Source organism: Anabrus simplex, chromosome 3, assembly GCF_040414725.1.
Source record: "Anabrus simplex isolate iqAnaSimp1 chromosome 3, ASM4041472v1, whole genome shotgun sequence".
Taxonomy (NCBI): Eukaryota; Metazoa; Arthropoda; class Insecta; order Orthoptera; family Tettigoniidae; genus Anabrus; species Anabrus simplex.
In genome coordinates, this window is record NC_090267.1 from 458,558,058 (window position 1) to 458,572,931 (window position 14,874).

The 14,874-nt window shown below is 45.2% G+C and overlaps 2 non-coding genes across 2 annotated transcripts; both read right to left on the reverse strand.

Annotated features, from left to right (window-relative positions):
- Positions 1 to 1,931: 1,931 nt before the first annotated feature.
- Positions 1,932 to 2,021, reverse strand: TRNAI-UAU (transfer RNA isoleucine (anticodon UAU)). Its single transcript is given in 2 exon segments — positions 1,932 to 1,967; positions 1,984 to 2,021. It is a non-coding gene; the product is annotated as a tRNA-Ile (tRNA).
- A 7,323-nt stretch (positions 2,022 to 9,344) lies between these two features.
- On the reverse strand, positions 9,345 to 9,434 carry TRNAI-UAU (transfer RNA isoleucine (anticodon UAU)). The gene is given in 2 exon segments: positions 9,345 to 9,380; positions 9,397 to 9,434. It is a non-coding gene; the product is annotated as a tRNA-Ile (tRNA).
- Positions 9,435 to 14,874: the final 5,440 nt, after the last annotated feature.

The following is a 14,874-nucleotide window of genomic DNA, read 5'->3' on the forward strand; positions in this document are numbered from 1 at the left end:
GAGCAGGGCCTTGTGGAGAGGGTTGATCGGAAAGGATAGACAAGGAAGAGGTAAGGAAGTGACCGCCGGCTTAAGTTGGCTACCATTGCGGCAAAACCTGGAAGAGAAGAGGGAAATCACGGAAAACCATTTCCAGGATGGCTGCGGGGTAATCGACCCGCCTCTACTCAATTTACCTCCAGATGCTGAGTTTCCCCGGTTCCAGCTCTCGTACCACTTTTCAAATTTCGTGGCAGAGCTGGGAATCGAACTCGGGCCTCCGGGGCTGGCAGCTTAACACGCTAATCACTACACCACAACTTTGGGAGGTCAAGGCTACGGCCGCTTCCTGCCCTCTTCCTTGTCTATCCCGTCCAATCTTCCCATCGCTCCCCACTAAGCCCTGTTCAGCGTAGCAAGTGAGTCCGCCTTTGAGAGGTACTGGTCCTCCTTCCCAGTTGTATCCCCCTAACCAATATCTCACGCTCCAGGACACTTTCTTCGAGGCGGTAGAGGTGGGATCATACGCTGAGTCCGCAGGAAAAACCAACCCTGTAGAGTAAACAGAGTATCAAAGAAGAAAGAAGGAAACTACAAGGATTCTACGATATGTTATAAACAGAGCCCGGTGGTTGTTAAAATAGGTATTTATAACGACACAAAATTGTTTAGTCTACTGAAGTAATAAAGATCCTTTATTGTAAGCTACGTAACACACATCTGCTTCACATTTTAGTACTTAATCTTACATCACCTGTGGGTGGTGTTGACAGAATAACGTCAACGGTATCACATGTCTGTCGTAAGAGGAGGTGACTAAAAGGGGCACCAGGGCCAGTCAAATTGGGAGTGTGACTTGGCGACCACGGTTCCCCTAGCTGAGTCTGGTGTTGCGTCCACTTACGCATGTTGGGTTCTTCGCTCTTACCTTTTTTGTCTGACCTCACTTAGTCAACTCCAGTTCTATTCCGACCTCGAAGGTAGTAGATTAACGAGGAATGGGGAGTCTCTCATTTTACCGCCCTTATTGCTCCTTCCCTTTCTTTTGCCGATAACTTCATTTTCCGGACCTCTTCCATCTGCCTTCTGGTGTGTTAATAGAGGATAGTTATCAACTTATTCTTCCTCTTAAAACAATAATCACCGCCAGCACATAATTTGACATGGCTAAAAAGAATTTTTCTTCTTTCTTTCTTAATCTGTTTATCGTCCAGGGTTGGCTTTTCCCTCGAACATTGCGAGCGATCCCACCTCTACCGCATCAAGGGCAGTGTCCTGGAGCTTCAGACATCGGGTCGGGGATACAACTGGGGAGAATGACCAGAACCTCGCCCAAGCGGCCTCACCTGCTATACTGAACAGGGGCCTTGGTTGGGGGATGGGAAGATTGGAAGGGTTAGACATGGAAGAGGAAAGGAAGCGGCCGTGACCTTAAGTTATGTACCATCCCAGGATTTGCCTGGAGGGGAAGTGGGAAACCACAGAAAACCACTTCCAGGATGGCTGAGGTGGGAATCGAACCCACCTCTACTCAGTTGACCTCCCGAGGCTGACTGGACCCCGTTCCAGCCCTCATACCACTTTTCAAATTTCGTGGCAGAGCCGGGAATAGAACCCGGGCCTTAGGGGGTGGCGGCTAATCACACTAACCATTACACCATAGAGGCGGACATCAAATAGACTACGGAAGCTAAAATAAACAATGGGCCGATGACTAAGATGTTAGCCTCCTTTAAACAACAAGCATCATCATAAAAATAGGCAAGAAAAGCAAAAATAGTAACTGGTCCTGACGTTCCCAAACGTACGGAAACATGGTTGTCTCTATGTTACACTTCCATATAGGCCTATCTACCTAGAAAAAAGGCCATCTAGCCTAACTTCCGGGCTGTAGTTATAAATTACATCTTGTCGCATGAGGATTGAATTTTCCTCAAGTCGTTGCATAAAATTTCCCCGGGTGAGGCTCGAACTCACAACCCCGGCATCGCTCAGCTACTGTCTTATAAGTACCGTGCGCTAACCAATTGCGCCACCGGGGAACGCGAGTGCAGTGCTATAAGTTATATAATGTTGACTTCCAAGGACAATACCTTGTTAGCCGTTGATGGCGACATGGTGACAGCGTCACCCGGTTTTTTCATTTTCATGTCAGCTCACCGGCTCGTTCTTGTTATTTTCCTTCTAATTCTTTATCTGTTTACCCTCCAGGGTCGATTTTCCCCTCGGTCTCAGCGAGGGTACCCACCTCTACCGCCTCAAAGGTAGTGTCCTTGTGCTTCAGATTCTGGGTCGGGGATACAACAGGGGAGGATGATCAGTACCTCACTCAGGCAGCCTCACCTGCTACGCTGAACAGGGGCCTTGCGTGGGGATGGGAAGATTTGAAGGGATAGACAAGGAAGAAGAAAGGAAGTGGTCGTGGCCCCAAGTTAGGTACTATCCCGGCATTTGCCTGGAGGAGAAGTGGGAAACCACGAAAAACCACTTCCAAAATAGCTGACTTGGGAATCGAACCCACCTCTACTCAGCTCACCTCCCGAGTCTGAGTGGACCCTGTTCCAGCCCTCGTGCCACTTTTTCGAATTTCAGGGCTGAGCCCGGAATCGAACCCGAGCCTCCGGGGGTGGCAGCTAATGACACTAACCACTACACCCAAGGATTCTAAGATATGTAGTAAATCACATCTTGTCGTATGAGGATTAAATTTTCCTCTCAAGTACTTGCATAAAATTTATCCAGGTGAGGGTCAAAATCAAAAAGTACGGCATCGCTCAGCTGTCTTTAATGTACCTTAAGCTAACCAATTGCGCCACTGTGGAAGGCGAGTACAGTGCTGTAAGTTATTGTATTTGAAGTATAACGTCGAATTTAAGGACAATACTTCGTTAGCCGTTTTGTGTCATTGATACACCCAGTTTTTCCCATTTTCATGTTAGCTCACTGACTTGTTCAATGAAACTAAAATTGTATATACTGGCCCTTACTGACTTGAATGACCCAACCAGAGGCCGAAGCTACTGCCGACATTGCTCTCAAGGTAAGGCAAGGTATAAGGCACGAAACAGGACAGAGAAAAATAATTAATCTGACCGATATCATGTTTCTTCCTTCAAGATGCCGCTTCATTTAGGAATTTTGCAGCATCCGGTACCCATTAAGACGACGATGATGATGATGATGATGATGATGATGATGATGGTTATTGTTACCGTGGTTTGGTGGATCAGCAGAGGTGAAAGAAGGTGCCGGGGTGAATGGGTCTAACTTCTTGTCCTTCTTAATCTGTTTACCCTCCAGGGTCGGTTTTCCCTCGGACTCAGCGAGGGATCCCACCTCTACCACCTCAAGGGCAGTGTCCTGGAGTTTCAGACTTTGGGTCGGGGGATACAACTGGGGATAATGACCAGCACCTCGCCCAGGCGGCCTCACCTGCTGTGCGAAACAGGGGCCTTGTGGAGGGATAGGATAGGCAAGGAAGAGGGAAGGAAGCGGCCGTGGCCTTAAGTGAGGTACCATCCCGGCATTTGCCTGGAGGAGAAGTGGGAAACCACGGAAAACCACCTCCAGGATGGCTGAGGTGGGAATCGAACCCACCTCTACTCAGTTGACCTCCCGAGGCTGAGTGGACCCCGTTCCAGCCCTCACACCACTTTTCAAATTTCGTGGCACAGCCGGGAATCGAACCCGGACCTCCAGGGGTGGCAGCTAATCACGCTAACCACTACACCACAGAGGCGGACGAATGGGTCTAACTATCAAATCAAAGTTAATTTAAAACTGTAAGAAAGGTTATACGAAATTTGAAAAGTGGTATGAGGGCTGGAACGGGGCCCACTCAGCCTCGGGAGGTCAACTGAGTAGAGGTGGGTTCGATTCCCATCTCAGCCATCCTGGAAGTGGTTTCCCACTTCTCCAGGCGAATGCCGGGATGGTACCTAACATAAGGCCACGGCCGCTTCCTTCCCTCTTCCTTGCCTATCCCTTCCAATCTTCCCATCCCTCCACAAGGCCCCTGTTCAGCATAGCAGATAAAGTAGTCCGCCTCTGTGGTGTAGTGGTTAGCGTGATTAGCTGCCACCCCCGGAGGCCCGGGTTCGATTCCCGGTTCTGCCACGAAATTTGAAAAGTGGTACGAGGGCTGGAACGGGGTACACTCAGCCTCGGGAGGTCAACTGAGTAGAGGTGGGTTCGATTCCCACCTCAGCCATCCTGGAAGTGGTTTTCTATGGTTTCTCACTTCTCCCCCAGGCGAATGCCAGGATGGTACCTAACTTAAGGCCACGGCCGCTTCCTTCCCTCTTCCTTGCCTATCCCCTCCAATCTTCCCATCCCTCCACAAGGCCCCTGTTCAGTATAGCAGGTGAGGCAGCCTGGACGAGGTACTGGTCATACTCCCCAGTTGTATCCCCCGACCAAGGGTCTGAAGCTCCAGGACACTGCCCTTGAGGCGGTAGAGGTGGGATCCCTCGCTAAGTCCGAGGGAAAAACCGAACCTGGAGGGTAAACAGATGATGATGATGATGATGAACAAAGGTTATATTTTTTCTTTCTCTTAAAAAAAATGACAATCAACCAATAACAATATAACAGGTACCAGTAGCAAAAGACAAGTCTAGATAAGACAAGATTGTTGGTAGAAACAGAACTTGTGCATTAAGTCCTCACTTAACAATTCCTGAGCTTCGCACTTATTTTTACAAAGATCACCACATTATGCAAGGGCAGTTCACCCCTCAATACATGGAGCACTAGCTCCGTAATTTACAATGTCAAGCCTCCTAGAGTCACTTTTGCAATATTTGAAAAGAGCAGATACGCTCTCAGTTTATCAAGCCTAGTCAAGGCAACACCAAAAATTTCTTACACTTTCTGGCCTTCCATGGCCCAGCTTACAAATTGAAACGGGGACATCTCGTACCCAACCTACAGGGTCTTCGAGTAAAAGAATTAACCGTTAAATAAACGGCAAAAAGAAAAAAGGAAGGAGGCGTATACTTTCACTCCCCTATGTAGCTTAATCAAACCTAAAAGGCACTAGGCCGATGAAACAGGGGCTATTCCCTAACTATGGAGGTGACTCGTATAAGAATTATTTAAGACATTAAGGAAGAGGAGAAAATCAGTTACCAAAACGTAGTCACCTCAAACCAAAATGAAGGGGAGCTCGAGAGGGTAAATCACTCTCTATCCGCGAATTACAGTTACAGATTTAATTAAGTTTATACACAAGCAGGCAGAAAATTACATGTTTAGAAAGATAGGTTACATGGTAAAGGTTTCGGACCTTTCCCGCGGGTTAAACTGCTGAGCTAGCAAGAAATAAAGATGTTCAATGGCCATTACCTTGTTGAAGACCTGCTGCTAGATGAATGAGGCACCACCCGCCTCCTGTTTCACATCCACACACTTAGATAGACGTTTATCAAATGGCCAAGAGACGTGAAAATCACCCGTTTATAAACCCTCGGGGAAAGTTCGAGACCTTTCATGAATAAAACAGCCACACCCACTCAATTTTATTGGTAGATAAGAAAGTTACACACAAAATCGAAGAAGAAACCTGTGATAGGCTGAAAATTAATTACAGAAATTAGGGATTGGCTGAATTCAAAACTGGCGGAAAGAAAAGTTCAATATTGCCAATCTAAAAATGAATAAACATAATTTAGTAAAGGACAAACTTATGAATACAAAACTTCTTCAAAAAGTTCCTTAACTTCCCACCAGAGTGCATGATCATAGTTTTTTAGCAGATACATCCCTGAGAGAATGTCTACACTTCTTGAAGAACGGAAAACCGAACAAGTTGAAATCCACACAGTACTGGCAACTTCATAATCACAAAATTAAGAGAGTGACATCTTCTGAGCAAAAGTTTAAGGAGATCTAGTTTTAAGTTCAAAGTTTCTCCTGTAGAGGAGGTTTTATTGGCGCAAGATTTAAATGTGCGGCGTAGAGGTGTACCTCCCGGTACAGACCTATCCCCCACCCCAAATGTCCTTCCAAGGGGTGACACAGAAGAAGTCTCAAAAAGTTATTCAACTTTGAAGAGAGAAAAAAAAATGTTACTTTTATTTTTTTGAAGTAGTCAGGTAACAACTAGTTGAACTTCAGTTTTAGAGAGTCTTTGTTGCTGTATACTTTGAAATACATGCTGCTAATGTTGACGGCAAGACCTGCCGCCGCTGCTGATATCCAGTAGAGGTCGCCCGGACCCCTCAAGTACCCTCAGATACACCTCACCCTCTACTATGAGAGGGGTAGTCGTGCTGAAGGACGCCGCAGATCAAAGATATATGTACAGTCCCGAGTTGAGTTGGCGGTCTGTGCGCCGCACTTCAGCCTTTGCCGGGAGATGAACTCCGGCTCGCCGTACACAGGTAGTCATCACGGGAGTGGAGTGGGCCTGTACCCCACCTCAGTGGTGACGAACGGCTGCGGGGACACTGAAACAGTAAGATCTCGGCAGCAGAAAAGTATTGTTGGTGACTTGTGATTTTAGGGTACGATCTTTGTTGGTGAAGCTGAGCTCTGGGCGGCTTGAAAGGCTCTTTTATTCATTTAGCCATTTGTGCGGATTTTGACCCTCACCTGGATAAATTTTATGCAAGTACTTGAGAGGAAAATTTAATCCTCATACGACAAGATGTGATTTACTACATATCTTAGAATCCTTGGGTGTAGTGGTTAGTGTCATTAGCTGCCACCCCCGGAGGCCCGGGTTCGATTCCCGGCTCAGCCCTGAAATTCGAAAAAGTAGCACGAGGGCTGGAACAGGGTCCACTCAGCCTCGGGAGGTCAGCTGAGTAGAGGTGGGTTCGATTCCCACCTCAGCCATCCTGGAAGTGGTTTTTCGTGGTTTCCCACTTCTCCTCCAGGCAAATGCCGGGATAGTACCTAACTTCAGGCCACGACCACTTCCTTTCTTCTTCCCTCCACAAGGACCCTGTTCAGTATAGCAGGTGAGGCAGCCTGGGCGAGGTACTGGTCATACTCCCCAGCTGTATCCCCCGACCAAGGGTCTGAAGCTCCAGGACACTGCCCTTGAGGCGGTAGAGGTGGGATCCCTCGCTAAGTCCGAGGGAATAACCGAACCTGGAGGGTAAACAGATGATGATGATGATGATGAACAAAGGTTATATTTTTTCTTTCTCTTAAAAAAAATGACAATCAACCAATAACAATATAACAGGTACCAGTAGCAAAAGACAAGTCTAGATAAGACAAGATTGTTGGTATAAACAGAACTTGTGCATTAAGTCCTCACTTAACAATTCCTGAGCTTCGCGTTTACTTTTACAAAGATCACCATATTATGCAAGGGCAGTTCACCCCTCAATACATGGAGCACTAGCTCCGTAATTTACAATGTCAAGCCTCCTAGAGGCACTTTTACAATATTTGAAAAGAGCAGATACGTTCTCAGTTTTTCAAGCCTAGTCAAGGCAACACCAAAAAGGGTCTTACACTTTCTGGCCTTCCATGGTCCAGCTTACAAATTGAAACGGTGATATCTCGTACCCAACCTACAGGGTCTTCGAGTAAAAGAAATAACCGTTAAATAGACGCCCAAAGAAAAAAGGAAGGAGGCGGATACTTGCACTCCTCTATGTAGCTTCTTAAAACCTAAAAGGCACTAGGCCGATGAAACAGGGGTTATTCCCTAACTATGGAGGTGACTCGTATAAGAATTATTTAAGACATTAAGGAAAACGAAGGGGAGCTCGAGAGGGTAAATCACTCTCTATCCCCGAATTACAGTTACAGATTTAATTTTTTTACATAAGCAGTCAGAAAATTACATGTTTAGAAAGATAGGTTACATGGTAAAGTTTTCGGACCTTTCCCGCGGGTTAAACTGCTGAGCTAGCAAGAAATAAAGGTGTTCAATGGCCATTACCTTGTTGAAGACCTGCTGCCAGATGAAAGAGGCACCACCCGCCTCCTGTTTCATATCCATACACTTAGATAGACGTTGATCGAATGGCCAAGATACGTGAAAATCACCCGTTTATAAACCCTCGGGGAAAGTTCGAGACCTTTCATGAATAAAACAGCCACACCCACTCAATTTTATTGGTAGATAAAAAAGTTACACACAACATCGAAGAAGAAACCTGTGATAGGCTGAAAAATAATTACAGAAATTAGGGATTGGTTGAATTGAAAACTGGTGGAAAGAAAAGACCAATATTGCCAATCTAAAAATGAATAAACATAATGTAGTAAAGTACAAACTTATGGATACAAAACTTCTTCAAAAAAGTTCCTTAACTTCCCACCAGAGTGCATGATCATAGTTTTTAGCACATATATCTATGAGAGAATGTCTACACTTCTTGAAGAACGGAAAACCAAACAAGTTGAAATCCACACAGTACTGGCAACTTCATAATATCAAAATTAGGGTAGTGACATCTTCAGAGCAAAAGTTTAAGGGGGTCTAGTTTTAAGTTCAGAGTTTCTCGTGTACAGGAGATTTTATTGGCGCAAGATTTAAATGTGCGGCGTAGAGGTGTATCTCCCGGTACAATTATTATTATTATTATTATTATTATTAGTAGTAGTAGTAGTAGTAGTAGTAGTAGTAGTAGTATTTCCTTTTTCTTCTTCTTCTGAATCTTCTTACACTCCAGAGTTGGTTTTTCCCTCGGACTCAGCAAGGGATCCCACCTCTACCAACTCAAGGGTAGTGTCCTGGAGGTTCAAGCCCCTTTGTCGGGGATACAACTGAGGAGGATGACCAGTTCCTCTCCCAGGCGGCCTCACCTGCTATGCTGAACAGGGGAAGATTAGAATGGATAGACAAGGAAGAGGGAGGAAAGCGGACGTGGCCTTAAGTTAGGTACCATCCCGGCATTTGCCTGGAGGAGAAGTGGGAAACCACGGAAAACCACTTCAATATGGCTGAGGTACGAATTGAACCCACTTCTACTCAGTTGACCTCCCGAGGCTGAGTGGACCCCGTTCCAGCCCTCATACCACTTTTCAAATTTCGTGGCAGAGCCGGGAATAGAACCCGGGCCTCAGGGGGGGGGGCAGCTAATCACACCAAGCCGTACACCACAGAGGCGGACATCAAATAGGCTGCGGAAGCTAAAATAGGCAATGGGCCGATGACCTAGATGTTAGCCTCCTTTAAACAACAAGCAACATCATCATCAAAACAGGCGAGAAAGGCAAAAATAATAACTGGTCCTAACGTTCCCCAACGTACGGAAACATGTTTGTCTCTATGTTACACTTCGATATAGGCTTATCCACCTAGATAAAAAAGTCATTTTGCCTAACTTCCGGGCTGTAGTTATAAAATACATCTTGTCGTACGAGGATTGAATTTTCCTCAAGTCGTTGAATAAAATTTCCCCAGGTGAGGTTCGAACTCACAACCCCGGCATCGCTCAGCTACTGTCTTATAAGTACCGTGCGCTAACCCATTGCGCCACTGGGGAAGACTTATGCCGCCCGGTAAGTTTTGGTATTTGAACTATAATGTTGACTTTCAAGAACAGTACCTTGTTAGCCGTTGACTGTCATTGATACAAGGGCGTCACCCGGTTTTTTTTTCATTTTCATATTAGCTCACTGGCTTGTTCATTGAAACTACAATTGTATATCCTGGCACTTACCCACTTCCATGCCCCAACCAGATGCCGAACCTACTGCCGACATTGCTCTCGAGGTAAGGGAGGTACAATATTCATATCTCCACAATACGCCAATATATAGGCACGAAACAGAACACAGAAAAATAATTAATCTGACCGATATTCTGTCGTGTTTCTTCCTCCTCCGTCCGCCTCTGTGGTGTAGTGGTTAGTGTGATTAGCTGCCGGGTTCGATTCCCGGCTCTGCCACGACATTTGAAAAGTGGCACGAGGGCTGGAACGGGGTCCACTCAGCCTCGGGAGGTCAACTGAGTAGAGGTGGGTTCGATTCCCACCTCAGCCATCCTGGAAGTGGTTTTCCGTGGTTTCCCACTTCTCCTCCAGGCAAATGCCGGGATGGTACCTAACTTAAGGCCACGGCCGCTTCCTTCCCTCTTCCTTGTCTATCCATTCCAATCTTCCCATCCCCCACCAAGGCCCCTGTTCAGTATAGCAGGTGAGGCCGCCTGGGCGAGGTACTGATCATTCTCCCCTGTTGTATCCCCCGATCCGATGTCTGAAGCTCCAGGACACCGCCTTTGAGGCGATAGAGGTGGGATCCCTCGTTAAGTCCGAGGGAAAAAGATTAAGGAGAAGAAGAAGAAGTTTCTTCCTCCAAGATGCCGCTTCAATTAGGAATTGCGCAGCATCCGGTAGCCATTACGACGATTATTATTATCATTATTATTATTATTCCGAGATTTATGTGGAACGCAGAGATGGTGAAGGAAGGTGCGGGCTTGAATGGGTCTAACTAGAATATGAAGAATTCAATTAAAATTGTAAAAGGTTATATTTTTCTTTTAGTGCTTCAAACCTAACAAATTTTCATAATTATTAAACATCAGGTAAAATGATCATCTTGAAACAACTCTAGGAAAATCCAAGATTAGTGAGCTTTACAGATCCTGGGCTTCAAGACCCTAGCCTTACAATTCCTGAGCTCCCAGCTCAAATTTACAAAAGAGCACAAATTTATTCATTGGCAGAAATCCCCTAATTAACGGAGCACTTGCTCCCAAAATACGATTTCTAGCCTTCCAAAGGCACTCGTTAATCTTACCAAAACTTTGAAAAAGTGCTAATAGGCTCTCACTCTTCCAAGCCTATTCAAGGCAAAATCAACTTACAATCACTGGCCTCTCAAGGCACAACTTATAATTTGAGAAAAAATTAATACAGGGATATTTAATACCCAACCTACGCGGCCTTCATGGAAAATAATAGGTTAAGTAACTGGCCCAAACACAAAAGGAATGGAGGCATACACTACGCTCCAAGATAATTAAACCTTAAAACCCTAAAGGGCTCAAGGCCGATGAAACAGGGGCTATTCCCAAGCTACTGAGGTGACTCGTATAGAAATTACTTTACCACATTACAAAAGGAAAAACAATAACAAAACGTAGTCATCTCAAACCAAGATGAAGGGAAGCTCGATAGGGTAATTCACTTTCTATCCCCGATTTACAATTAAAGGGTTTACGATTTTTTTACATTAGCCGAAAGGTTACATAGCTCAAGAGTCGTACCTCTCCCTTGGATGAAACTGCGGATGTAGCAAGAAAGATTGACGTATGTGGCCATTACCTTATAGATGTTCTGCAGACCAAAGAAAGAGATCACCTACCTCCTGCTTAATACACACACTCACTAAGACGACGATCAATTGGCCAAGAAACGTGAAAAGCCGCAGTTTATAAAACCTCAGGGAAGGTTCGACATCATTCAAGACCAAACCAGCCACAACCTCTCAATTTAATTGGTTAATCTCAAAGTTACACTCAGAAATGAACAAGAAGCCTGTGAGAGGTTGAAAATAGATTACAGAAATTAATCACTGGCGAGATTCAAAACTGGTGGAAGGAAAATGGAAACAATGCCAACCCAAAAATAATTGAACATCAGTCAGTTACAAAAACCTAGAAATACAAAACTTCTTTACTTATAAGTTCTTTCACTTTGCACCAGAGTGCATTATCATAATTTTTAGTGGTGTCATCTATAGAAAAATGTCCAAACTTCTTGATGAATATCAAAACAAACCAGGAGAAATTCAGTCAGTTTAGGAAACTGCACAATAACAAAATTACTTAATATTTCAATGGAGACACCTTCTGATTAAAGTTCCAAGTAGTTGTGTTATTAGTTTCACTTTTGATTGATAGAGGAGTTCCTTTAGGAGCTAATTTTGAATGCGCGACGTTGAGTTGTACCTCCCGGCACAGACCTCACACCCCTTCCTTAGGGTGACACAGAAGAAATTTTGAGAAAACGTTTTCAGTTGAAGAAAGAGGAAAAAATCCAAGTTTTGTTTTTGAAAGTAGATTTGTAGGGAAAATTCCTACGTCCAGCTTTAGAGTGTCCTTGTGGTCATTGAAAGTTAATTACATGTTGATAGGTTTGACGGCAAGTCCTGCCGCCGCTGCCGATACCCAGGAGCGGTTGCTCGGACCTCCCAAGTACGCTCAGATACCCCTCTCCCGCAACTATGAGAGGGTTTGTCGTGGTGATGGTCGCCGCAGATTAGATGTATATGTGCAGTCCCCAGATGAGTTGGCGGTAGGGACACCGCACTTCAGAGTTTGCCGGGAGCTAGACTCCGGCGCGCCGTTCATAAGGAGTCTTCACGGGAGTGGAGTGTGCCCTTACCCCACTTCTGTTTTTCTCACCAGGTGTTGCAGTACGGCGGCGACCGGCTGAGGGGGCACTGAAACAGTAAGAACTAGGCGACAGAGAAGTGTTGTTGGAGACTTAAGAGAGTACGATCATTAATGGTGATGCAGAGGCGCGGGCGGCGTGGAAGGTGCTAGTGTGCCAATAGTGCGTGGATGCAGGAGACGGGGGCTTGGTAATGGCCACCAGAGATTGACAGCAGGGAAACAAGTGGGGAAGTTCGTAAAAACAGATCATATACGTAATTAAATTAAATAATTTGGGACAGAAGGCCTCAAATAGAAATAATATAACCTTCAACCTCCTGCTAAATTTAGCTGATAACAAAAATAGAAAATCAATTATACAGGTTTCACCTTGGAGAGGTGAACCCTAAAGATTCTCTCAGTGGCTGGATTGCTCACTAATAAGAGAGTCAGAAAATCTAATATAATGCACGGCCCATTAAATCTGGAGACAAGCTTGCCCTCAGTAACAAAATTCCTAACCATGACTTGATCTCCAACTTTTAAATTGGTGGGCCTCCGTCCACGATCATATCTTTCCCTAACCTTTTCATGAGAAACCTTCAGGTTGTGCTTAGTGTTCTTCCTAAGATCTCTAATATTATCGGGATCTATTGTCTCTGGTAAAATAACATTAAGTGACCAAAGGTTAGAGAGCGCCATGTTAGGAACAAATTTAAACATACGAAAAGCTGGTATCAACTTGTGAGACTCAAGAACCGCCCAATTTAAATCAAAGGCCAACCACTGCAGAGTCGTATCCCACCTGGAATGATCTTCATGATGAAACGCAATTAGATCAGATCTAAGATTGCGATTGACCCGCTCAGCCAGAGATGGTTGAGGATAATACGCCGAAGTAGTTATATGTGATATCGACAGATCAAAACAGAATTTACGGAAGAGGTTGGATATAAAGGCTTTAGCATTATCAGGAACTATATATTGACAGGGACCAAAAGAAGCAAATATGGCATTTAAACAAGAAATGGTGGACTGAGAGGTTGCCAGCTTAGTTGGAAATAGCCAAGAAAATCTCGTGAAACCATCTACACACACTAGAATGAATTTGCTGCCGTTCCCCTTTGATTGGGGGAAGGGTCCGACGTAGTCTATATAGAGGCGTTCCATGGGGGGCGACGCTTGGTGAGATGATAATAAACCTAGCTTAGGGGACAAGGTGGATTTACTAAGCAAACAAGATTTACAAGCTTTTACCAATTCAAGAATTTCGCCGTCCATACCTTTCCAAATGAACATCTCTCGGAACTTTTCCCGTGTTTTGAAGGTGCCTAAATGCCCCCGTAATGGGGTCACATGATAGTACTTGAAATCATAGGCACAAGAACAGCTGGAACTACTACTTTCATCTTCTGATCATGCCCCGACGAGCAACACAGTACCCTGATTCTCAACACATAAGGGGACGATATGTTCCCCAGAAGAAAGGGTTTCCATCATAGGGGCCAGCACAGGATCTTCACGTTGATATTTTTCAATGTCACTAAACAATATGGAGGCATCAGTTTTAGAATGGCATTAATACCCGAAGGCATGGGCGTGGGAAGAGAAGAACTACCTTCCTGTTCGGTGGTCTCCACATCATGAGAAAACGTGCGGCTTAGTCCATCCGCAACAACATTTTCAGATCCTCTGACAAGTCTTACATCAAACTGGAATGCAGAAATCCTGATGGCCCAGCGGGCTATACGACCAGTACGACGCGGCCTAGCTAAGACCCAATTTAAGGCTTGGTTATCAGTTTCTAGGTCGAACTTGATGCAAATAAAACTGCCAAACCCTCAAGTTCATAGATGGAATATTTGGCCTCTTGGGCCGATAATGTCCTAGACGCATAGGCGATGAGTCGCCTTCCGAGTTCATTTTCCTGAAGAAGCACAGCAGCCACCGCCGATGACGAGGCGTCGGTTTGACCGAAAAATCAGGCATAGCAAGGACAGGGGCGTTGCAAAGAGCTAATTTCAGGTCTTCAAAAGCGGCTTGTTGAGACGGTCCACACTCAAATTTGACGCCTTTCCTACGAAGCAAGTTCAAGGGCGCCGCTCTGTTAGCGAAGTTAGGAATGAATTTCCTGAAGAAATTCACCATGCCTATGAACCTGGCAATACCTTTGATGTCCTTAGGAGGTTTGAAATTACGGGTGGCCTGTGTTCCGGAATGATCGATAGAAACACCATCGGGCGACACAATATGCCCTAGGAATGACATAGAAGGTTTAGCAAAGGCCACCTTAGATAATTTGACAGTCAACCCGGCCTTACGAAGACGATTTAGTACTTCCTTTAGATGATCTAGGTGTTCTTCAAAGGTCTCAGAAAATACGACGACATCATCAAGATAGTGATACAAGTATTCAAACTTGATGTCGGAAAAGACCCTATCTAGCAGTCTAGTGAGCACAGCTGCCCCCGTGGGGATCCCGAAAGGCACGCGGTTATACTCATACATGTTCCAATCGGTGGCAAAAGCTGCTAGATGTTTCGATTCTTCAGCTAAAGGTATTTGGTTGTACGCCTGATTGCGATCAAGGATGGTAAAGAACT